This window comes from Pelophylax lessonae (genome assembly GCF_965119305.1).
Source record: "Pelophylax lessonae genome assembly, chromosome: 12".
Lineage (NCBI taxonomy): Eukaryota > Metazoa > Chordata > Amphibia > Anura > Ranidae > Pelophylax > Pelophylax lessonae.
The window spans coordinates 14075020-14086339 of record NC_138779.1 but is presented as its reverse complement, the minus strand read 5'-3'; positions in this window follow the sequence as shown (position 1 = coordinate 14086339).

The following is an 11320-nucleotide window of genomic DNA, read 5'->3' as shown; positions in this document are numbered from 1 at the left end:
AGGAATGTGCCTCGTGCTTGAGATGGGACGGTTCCACGTCGTCCCTCCAGGCTAAGAGGATCTGGCCCAATATCCAATGTCAGTCCTTCACTCTCGCTCGCTGGTTCCTCAGAGTCCAGCGCAGAAAGGCGCCCCCTTCGCGCGCTTCTCTCTTCCTTTAAATAACTTCCCCCATAGTGCCGTGCGGTGCAGCCGTGCACCCTGGATCTTGCAAAGCAGCCTGGGAGATGTAGTTTCTTCATCTTGTGAAAAGGAAGTCACAGCCTGGGAAATTCCATGCAGCTACCACTAGAGGGAGCCTAGTTCCTTCCCACATATCAAACAGTGTCTTTAGGCATGTTTAACCCCGCTACACACTCCCCCCACTTGAGAAACTTTGGTCCCCAAAGAGGTCAACAGTATGTACCCTAGTGCATAGGTTGGCATTATACAACAAAAACATTAACATTTTGCTGAAATAAGTCAATCTGAATATATCCAATTTTGTATTCTAATAGCAGTGCAACAGTAAAACGATAAAGTGCAATTAATAAGCAAATAAGTGATTTCTACAGTGTTAATATAGTGCTCCTTTAAAAAGCACATGTGCCTTTGCAATTTCTTAAACACTTACATCTTAAAGTTTGTGTTGTAAAAAAAAAAACATCAAAAGGTGAGAAAGAGAAAAAAAAACATATAGTGAGGTCAGAGCAACAAAATGTGCACAAACATTAACTCACAAAGTAAACCAAATTGTGAACATCAAAAACTGTGCTTATTATAATGGCCAAACCCAATATCCTTATGTACAAACTTAAATGCAAACGTTTTCTACTTCAATACTTTGTTCTCATGATCTCTCACAGACCCCCCGAAACTTGGGTGGCTTAACAGTTGTGCCTGGGGGTGAGCTAGGGTTGTCCCCCACCAGATCTACAGTGGAGGAGCTAGGCTGGTCAGGAGATCTTTTGGAGGTAAAAACAGCTTCTTCCGAACATTCACCCAATTGATCATAGGTCAGTCTCTTAGGTGGGTGAATGACTCTCCTTTCCCTCTGTTCCCGTGGAGGCATGCTCTCAGAGGTACTAGGATCAGGCACTTCTGAGGATTCTTCCATGTCCCCCTCCTCATGTTCCAACACAGAGGCACCTGATGGTTCAAGAGAGGTCAGTTCTTCTTCAGAGAAGGGTGCAACCTCCTCCTCAGGATCTTCATCCTCAGCTGCTTCTTCTGGAAGCATATGAAAGGGTATGAATTCAGGGGCTTCTGCCCGAAGGGCTCCTCTATCAGCCAAATCGGATGAAGACAGGGAGGCAAGTGTGGGTTCTGGCAACTGAGATGACCACAACCAGTCGGGTACCTCCTCTTCATCTTCCAAATCTTCAGATAGAGAACTTCCCTCTCTCTCATCTGGGAGCGTCGTCTGAGATCTGGTAACTGGTCTGGACCGGCGAGAAGTCGAAGGGGCCGCTGACAAGTCTTCCACAGGGGGCATACGAACCGCTTCAGAGAGAGGCAGCAAATGGTTCCGAATGCTAAGCCTTCAATGGACCCACACTTCCCTCAGGCCGAATTTGGTACACAGGAAGGTTTGGCAGTTGCTTACAGATAACATAAGGTTGGGACTTCCAGCGGTCTGCCAACTTGTGTCTTCCCGGGACACCCAAGTTTCTCAACAAAACCCTGTCCCCTGGCTGCAGGTCATGGATCCGAACTTTTATGTCAAAACTTTTTTTATTCCGCAGTCCACGTTGATCAGATGTAGCCTGGGCCTTGTCATAGGCCGCTTTCAGACTCTTCCGCAGTCGGTCCACATATCCTCTATGTGGTGCTGAAGAGGTATGATCAGGCGAAATGCCAAAGGCCAAATCCACTGGTAACCGAGCCTCCCTTCCAAACATCAGCCGATAAGGGGAATATCCAGTAGCATCACTGACAGTGCTATTGTAGGCATGCACAATGGCAGCTACATGCTTGCCCCAATGCTGTTTCTTCTCTGAGCTCAAAGTCCCCAACATATCCAAAAGAGTCCTGTTAAATCGTTCAGGTTGGGCATCCCCTCGTGGATGGTAGGGAGTGGTTCTAGTCTTTTGAATGCCCAACATATCCAACAGTCTCTTGATCAGTCTACTTTCGAAGTCCCTTCCCTGATCAGAATGGAGGCGTTGTGGTAACCCATAATGTACAAAGAACTTCTCTACAAGAACTTTGGCTACCGTTGAGGCCTTCTGATCCCTTGTTGGGAATGCTTGAGCGTATCTGGTAAAATGGTCTGTTACCACAAGGACATTCCCCTGGCCACTCAGATCAGGCTCTAAGCAAAGGAAATCAATGCACACCAGCTCCATGGGTCCCTGGCTTTGTAGATGGCCCATTGGGGCTGCTTGACGTGGCAGAGTCTTCCTCTGTATACACCGGACACAAGAATGACAGTATCCTTCAACTTCGGCCCTCATACAAGGCCAGTAGAACCTGTCCCTGACAAGCTGAAAGGTTCTTTCGGGCCCCAGATGGCCATGATTATCATGAAGAGCGGCCAGAACTCCCCCTCTATATTTAGCTGGTAAAAACAGTTGCCACTTCTCCTCCAGATCTTCAGATGGACCTCTCCGGTAGACCACTCCTTCTCTGATCTGTAACCGGGTCCACTCTCTATGTAACAGACGGGCCCCCTGAGGGGAGTCAGTTAGACGCAACTCAGGGCTCTGGATCTCCAAGGCTTCCAAGAGAAGTTTTCCCAAAGGGTCTTCCAACTGCTCCTTCCGCAAGTCCCTTTTGGACAGCCGGGGCAAATCCTCCCCTTCAACCTGGGTCACCTGGCAGTAGCATTTGGGTACTCCGATAGCCGAAACCCCAATCTCTTCTGCTCTTGACCCTCCTCGGGATCGAAATTCAGTTCCCTGATATAGGGCACGCACCCCTTCTGGAGCCAAATGAGTCCATTCTTCCGCAGGTTCCTGTGGAACATGCAACCTTCTGGATAGGGCATCGGCATCCCTATTTCCGATTCCTGGCCGATACTTCAGGCTAAAATTGAAGCTAGAGAGGGCAGCCAACCATCGATGTCCTGTTGCATCCAGCTTGGCCGTAGTCAACAGATAGGTGAGGGGATTATTATCTGTCTTGACAATGAATTCAGCTCCGTACAGGTAGTCTTTCAATTTGTCAACCACAGCCCACTTCAAGGCCAAGAATTAAAGTTTGTGAGTAGGATAATTCCTTTCAGCAGGCAGTAGGCTTCTGCTCACATAGGCAACAGGTCGCAGATGACCCTCATGCTCCTGATAAAGTACCCCCCCCAGCCCATCTCGGCTGGCATCAACATGCAGTTCATATGGTTTTGTGGGGTCCGCATAGGCCAACACAGGGGCAGTGGTTAGGGTTTCCTTCAGCTGGACAAAGGCCCCTTCGCATTCCGGGGTCCACTGATCCTGGATGGATTCCTTAGCCTTCCGGGGTCCCATGGTGGACTTCGCCGGCTTTACCAACTCAGGGTCATCATCTTCTTCATTCTTCAGGAGCTCATTTAGGGGTCGGGCAATCTGGGCGAACCCCTCCACAAACCTCCTGTAATAGGAGCAAAAGCCCAAGAATGACCGGAGTTCGGTCACATTTGTGGGTCTCGGCCAGGAAGCAACAGCATCCAGCTTGTCCGGGTCAGTGGCCACCCCTTCTTCAGACACGATATGGCCCAGGTAATGGACCGAGGACTGATAGAATTGGCACTTCTCAGGAGAAAGTTTCAGACCTTCTTCATGTAGCCTCTTCAAGACCTTTTCCAACCTCTCCTCATGTTCTTCCAAAGTTCTGCCAAACACGATAACATTATCCAAGTATACCAGTACCTCTATCAAATTCATATCTCCAACGGTCCTCTCCATCAGCCTTTGGAAGGTAGCAGGGGCCCCGGACAACCCCTGAGGCATGCGATTGAACTCAAAGAACCCCACAGGGGTGATGAAGGCTGTTTTCTCCCGATCTTCAGGGTGCATGGGGATCTGATAATACCCACTCTTTAAGTCCATCACACTGAACCACTTCGCCCCTGACAGACTCTGTAGGGCATCTTCGATTCGAGGAGTGGTATACTGGTCTGAGATGGTTCTTCTGTTCAGCGTTCGGTAGTCCATACAAAGCCTCAGAGATCCATTTTTCTTCCGGACTACCACTATCGGGGAAGCATACGGGCTCCTGGATTCTCGGATAATCCCGATCTTTTTGAGCTCTGCCAGCTGTTGACGTAGATCTTCTAAGTCACCTAAGGGGACTCGCCGGACTCTCTCCCTGAAAGGCTTGTCCTCACTCAGGCGGATCTTATGAGTGGCACTCCTGGCACATCCCACATCAAACTCGTCCTTAGAGACTATTTCCCTCCATCGAGCAAGTTGTGCCTTGGCCCTCTTCACCCATTCCGGCGGGAGGGCAGCGTTTCCAGAGCAGAGCTCCTCTATAACCGCTTCACCCTTTTCCTTTTCTTTGAAATCAATGGGGGCAACTGGGGTAGCCGGGTTGACTTGGCCCAGGAGCACTCTGGCCGGTACCTTCACCAGTGTAATAGAGGTGTTTCTGACACTCACTAAAACCCTTCCACGGTTTTCCTGTAACACCTTCAAAGGGATCACCTCAGGGATCACTTCTATCCCTCTCTGTCTCTCATTTTGACCTGATTCAAAGATAATGAAAGGACCCGGCTGTTGCCATGTGAGTTTAACAGAAGCCTTAAAACAGGCCACCTCTCCTGGCTGTAAGACCTTTTCCGCTCTATCCAGCTTCCAGAGTCGTCCAACTCCTTCTGCGGGGGTCTCTTGCTCCAACACTAATCGTTGGTAGGTCTGCCGTAGCATGGGATGGATCCTTGGCGCCTGAGCATCTTGTCCCTGGACCAGTTGTATCAAAAGGCGCCTTACCAGGTCAGTGTTTGTTCCTACGATGAGAGAGCTTTTGTTGGCCCCTGGTGGACGAGGACAGACCACCGCTAAGGTGTCGAAGGTTTCCGCTTCACCAGCCACTGATGGATCAAAGGTCAGCTTGATTGGCAGATACCCGTCATAGGGAAAACTTTGGGTCCCAATACCCCATATCTCCAGATCTTCCAACTTCTGCAAAGGTAGATGGGTAAGATATTTATCATAGAAGTCTCTATACAAAAGAGTCACCTGGGCCCCTGTGTCAAGGAGGGCTCTTGCGTAAATTCCTTCTACCTGAACCGAGACCACTGGGGAGGGCCCGACCAAGTTAGTTGGGAATTCTCTTGATGTAGCCTTGTTGTCTGATTCAGTTCTCTGTACCCTGGCCCTCTTCTCCTTTTTCTTCCTTGATCTGGGCCCCCGCCGAACCCGGTGTGCATTGATTTTCCTTCCCTCAGTAACCCGGAGTCTAGAACTATGGATGTTGTATTTGGGCCTGACCCCCTGACTTGGTTTCCCTGATCCTGCACCACTCCTGAAGTCCCTTAAAACTGGCGGACACCCGGTTGACTCCTTCACCGGTGTCCTCTGAAGTTTCCCGCTGGCTCGCGAGGTTTCATGGCAACCTTTCCTGAGCTGGGACATACCCTTCTAACATGCCCAACTCCCCCGCAGTTGAAACAAGTTAACAATCTTGCAGGCCGTGGCTCTGGATCTGTGCTGAGACTAACAGGTTCATCTGGCCTCTCCGATATACTCCCCTTGGGTAGAGTGAATACCTGACCAGTCAGGATGGACACCATTTCTATCAACTGAGACACTTGGGTCTTTAGGAGTTCAACTTGAGAGTCACCCTCTTCCACACTTATCACTCCAACCAGGGCAGTTGAGTCAAACTGCCGACTTTTCTTCTTGTTGTCCAACATGACCTCTTCCTCTCTGACCATTCGAATCAGGTCGGGGTATTCTAGAATGCCGCCATCTTGACGAGTTCGTAACAGTATGGCAATGGGATCTAAAGGTTGAGCCCCTTTCAGAACCTGTCGTGCACGAGTCTCATCTATTTTCCGGGGGTCTATTCCTTTCTTTAACAGGATCTGCTGGATAATCCTATCCAGACGTTTAATGAATTCGGACAACTTCTCCCCCTCTTCTTGATAACAGTGGTCCAACTGGTAGAGAAGTTCAGCCGCGTTCTCCGTCCGACCAAACACATCTTGCAGAATGTCCAAATAATCCTGTGCAGTGCAGTTCTTCTTGCTAAGCTTTAGATTACGTACAGCCTCTAATGCAGGTCCCCTTAAACTCTCTGTGATTCTCTGCTTCTTGTGCTGTTCTGGTACCTCCCATTCCTCCAAAGCCTGAGTGGCAGTATCTAACCACTCCTCAAACCCATCTTCTGCTGAAGGCACAGGCTGTTTCCCAGAAAATGTCCGGAGCTTCCTATATCCAGTCATCAGATAGCTCGAGGAGTCCCTGCTACATTTTGCCACAATCTCCCCAAGAACAGCACACAGTTCTGAGCTAAAAGTCGACAAAGGTGATGACTCAGGATGCCCTTCTTGGACACCTTTTTCTTGGCTGGATACCCCAGGGGTGGTGGATGAGGGACCCGCAGTAGGAACTCCTGGATGTATCAGGAAAAGTTCTGTTTGGTCAATAGTTTTTACACTGTTTCCATTGAAATAATCAGGGACCCCTTTCCTCCACTCACACAGTGCATACGTGTGTGGGGCAGTGGTGTCGGTTTTTATGTCAATCACCCAGAATTTCCTGTCTGTGGATAGTGCCCTTAAAACAGGGAGGAGCTTTTCTTCAGTCCAGGCTTCTCCCTTGATTTCAACCACCAGGCCATTTTCCACTATGACATTCTCTTCCTTGCACCACTCAGCAGCAGCGACAGGATCCATTTCTACGTGGGAGGGAATTCTATGGCTGAGAGGGTTGTGTTGCAGGACTGTAGAAATCCCGGACGAGCCCCCACGTGTAGCACCACCCCCGCAGGAGCTGCTGATTATATTATTGGGTCTACACCCTGCCTAACAACCCAATCAAATTGGCTCGATCCCTCCTCAGGCACAACTGACCCAGAATAGGACTGGACTATCAAATGGATACACAGATTGGAATACAATACTTCACTATGCAACAATACCTTGTTACCTTCTTGAATGGTAGTCCTTCTGGGTGACACAATGGAACAACGCACAGGATTGTAATTAACCAAACTTAGTTTACTATATATCAAATTGAATAGGGGAGATACAATACAATACAATACAAGTCCATAAAAGGTTATTTAAAACAGCTTTAAAAAGGGTAAAAGAATACCCCCACACTCCTGCATTAAGGCTAGACACAGTACCAGGTAGGTAGGCCTATCTGAGTCCCTCCCCCAGAGTTCTCTTCTTTCTTGTTGATCTTCGCTAGCAAGGTTATTGAATAGAGCTCATTTGTAATCCAGATTAGGAATAAAGATCAAGAGAGAGAAAAACAACGAGCTGTTAGTTGTCACCGCAGGGTGTCTGCGTAACTGAGCAATAACTTCTGCGAGAGAGATAAGCCTCTGGCGACTCCTTTACAGACCTTATTGTTTGTCTATGAGTCTCCTGAGAAAGTATGCTGATAAACCCCGGGGTTTTATCACCTCCTGTTGCGCTACCGCTATCTGTAGATAAAACTATCTCGTTGGCAGATAAAGTCAGTTATTGGGCATGTGCCCTCTCACCAACAGAAGTTTCTCCTTCGCGCGCTTCCACTGCGGTCTCAGTCCTGTGGCTATATGCCAGCCGCGCGAGGTCCTTCTGGCGGATGACTTCCGGTCTCTGCTAACAGCAGTATGACCTCCAGGAATGTGCCTCGTGCTTGAGATGGGACGGTTCCACGTCGTCCCTCCAGGCTAAGAGGCTCTGGCCCAATATCCAATGTCAGTCCTTCACTCTCGCTCGCTGGTTCCTCAGAGTCCAGCGCAGAAAGGCGCCCCCTTCGCGCGCTTCTCTCTTCCTTTAAATAACTTCCCCCATAGTGCCGTGCGGTGCAGCCGTGCACCCTGGATCTTGCAAAGCAGCCTGGGAGATGTAGTTTCTTCATCTTGTGAAAAGGAAGTCACAGCCCGGGAAATTCCATGCAGCTACCACTAGAGGGAGCCTAGTTCCTTCCCACATATCAAACAGTGTCTTTAGGCATGTTTAACCCCGCTACACAAGTAAAAACTACATTGCGACAAATGTGACACATGTAGTGTGGAGCCGACCCCTAAGATCAGTGTAGGTGGTGGATGCAGTGTGGAAACACCACCTAAAGCCAGCACTTCACCTGGTGCAGGGACCCGGTCTATAGTAGCCCAGTGGGAGAGGAGTGATATGAAAACTGAAGATCACTTCTTCAATCCCTAAGAGCTGTGATGCCTCTGTATGCCTATTAGGCTATTACAAAGTGTAAGGAATGGGTCTGAATGACCCGATGTTTAGATGCAAGGTGGGGGCATGTAATGGCTGGGGGCTGTGTGTGCAGCTATGGACAGGTAATGTCTGAGAGTGGCAGATACACTGTATATCACTATATCCAGTAGATAAGTGTCACATGGAGAGAATAATAAGTGTACAGAATGGCCACCCAAAGAAAGCTCACTGGTGCCCTGTAGCGGTCTCACCGAGACCTGTTGTCACCTGGATGGTGAAGATGAACCATCTTGATTGTGGGAGTAGTTAGGGACCATGGAGCAAGTAGTGGCACGGCGATGACGGAGCTGGTTGGGGAAGTGTGGAGATGAAGAGGATGGGATGGGGTGCCGGAGGGGGGGAGGGGAACAAAGAATCCCGGTTTGGGGAGAAGTTCCTCACTTGTGGGGGGTGCACCACCTGTCCTGCTTCGTGAGGTTGGTTATGACCTGGGTCGTTACCCTGTGGGGTAAGAGGGGGCTAGACGTCGGTAATCCACCCAGCAGCCAAGGCTTTGTAACTGTCCAGTAATGGGTATAGAAAACGGATCTTACCGGAAGCTTCTCCTCTAGATTTCCCAGCAGTTTGGGGTAAAGTCCAGTCTCTATGCTACGTCTGCTGAGTTACTGCAGCTTAGCATAGAGGTGCTGTTAGCTGACAGATGGAAATGCATGTCCTTTTCATTTAGCTCAATAAAGCATTGTGAATACCCCCTGGTGTGTGCCCTCCTGATACCCCATGGAATGCTCTCCCAACACCTCCCCCCAATGTGTGCCCTCCTAACAACCCATGGTATGCCCTCCAAACACCTCCCCAAAGTGTGTTCCCTCTTGACACCCCATGCTATGTCCTCCTGATACCCCATGGAATGCCCTCCCAACACCTCCCTCCAGTGTGTTCCCTCCTGACACCCCATGGTATGTCCTCCCAGCCCCCCCAGTGTGTGCCCTCCTGATACCCCATGGTATGCCCTCCCAAACCCCCCCCCCAGTGTATGTCCTCCTGATACCCCATGGAATGCCCTCCCAACACCTCCCCCCAGTGTGTTCCCTCCTGACACCCCATGGTATGTCCTCCCAGCCCCCCCAGTGTGTGCCCTCCTGATACCCCATAGTATGCCCTCCCAACACCTCCCCCCTCAGTGTGTTCTCTCCTGACACCCCATGGTATGCCCTCCCAACCCCCCCCCACCCCAGTGTGTGCCCTCCTGACACCCCATGTTTTAATGGTTTTTTTTTTAATGGTTTTGTTTTTTGAGATACAGTCGCCAACACTTGCAGGGAGGCCCCAGCGAGATTTGAACTCGCGACCCCTGGTTTACAAGACCAGTGCTCTAACCCCTGAGCTATGGAGCCTTTTTTTTTTTTTTTTTTTTTTTGTTTGTTAATGGTTTTGTTCATTTTGTGCACCTATGTATAATTTTGGATTTGAAAAAATCATATTTTATTTTTTCAATTAAGAAGGGTTCGGTGAAAGCGTATATGAAACTGGTGGGGTTCAGTACCTCCAACAAGGTTAAGAACCACTGCTCTAGACGTAAAGAGTGCGCCAGGACAGGGGCTTTTTGAGGAAAACCCAACCATACAATCCTTTATACACAATCCTATACCCGCAGTTGATCCAGAGGAAGGCGAAAAACCCCAGCCAAGCATGATCCAATTTGCTACAGCAGGGGGAAAAATTCCTTCCTGATCCCTCGAGAGGCAATCGGATATTCCCTGGATCAATTTTCCCTTTTAAATATTAGTACTCATTTAGATTATGTACACCTAGGAAAGAATCCAGTGAGCTAGCCAGAACCATCTCTGGAGGGAGTCTATTCCACATTTTCACAGCTCTTACAGTGAAGAAATCTTTCCATATTTGGTGACTAAATCTGTATTCCTCTAGACGTAAAGAGTGCCCTCTTGTCCTCTGTGTTGACCTTAAAGTGAATAATTCAACACCAAGTTCACTATATGGATCCCTTATGTATTATACATGTTGCTCATATCCCCCTTTGATCTCCTCTTCTTAAGAGAGAATAAATTCGGTTCCTCTAATCTTTCCTCATAGCTGAGCTCCTCCATGCCTTTTATCAGTTTGGTTGCCCTTCTCTGCACTTTCTCCAGTTCCCCATTCTACAATGGGGAGGGAATGATGTGAAGAGGGTAAAGGACACTACAGTTGGGGGTACAGGGGGGTTGGGGGTGATGTGAAGAGAATACGGCTTTGGGGGGAAAGGCTACGGCAACAACACTGGGGTGAAGGGGGAACAGGACAGTGTTAATGGGGGGTGATTAGGCAAAGGATACTGCTAAGGGGGAGGGAAGAGGACACTGCTTTTGGGGGGGGGGAAGAACACAACAGTGGGGGGGACGATGTGTCCTCTGCCCCCTCCAAAAGCAGTGCCCTCTGGGGAGGGGGGAACGGGACAGTACTGCCGCGGGGGGGGGGGGGGGGGGTGATAATGTGAAGAGGATAGAGGACACTACAGTGGTGGGGGGCTATGGGTGATGTGAAGAGGGAAGAGAGTAATGCTTTGGAGGGGAAAGGCTACGGCGATGACACTGGGGTAGACTTGTGACGGTATCAGATTTTCATGCTGCGATTCATTGATTAAGGTTTTGCCCCGGTATTATCACGGTATTCAATTATAATTATTCAATTTAAATTATTAAAATTTCTACCTCACTTGAATTTCAGTGCTGAATTTAGGGACTTTGGTTCACTTTGAAAACGCAGGCATAGCAGCTCAAGCCCATTCGAATCAATGGGCTGCTATGCCTGTGCAAATGTGGGTCGCCAACCCGCATACATGTGAAGCAGGCCTAAAGCGATAATAAAGTAATTTACAAATAAAAACACCGGTCCTCCTGCAGGTTTAACCAATTCTGGACCGCAAGGATTTTCCCCCTTAATGACCAAGCTATCAGAGCTGAGCGCCAGAACCAGTCATCACCGGGTAGGCCAGACACTGCTTGATGGCTATATAATAATGTAATGTGGGCTGCT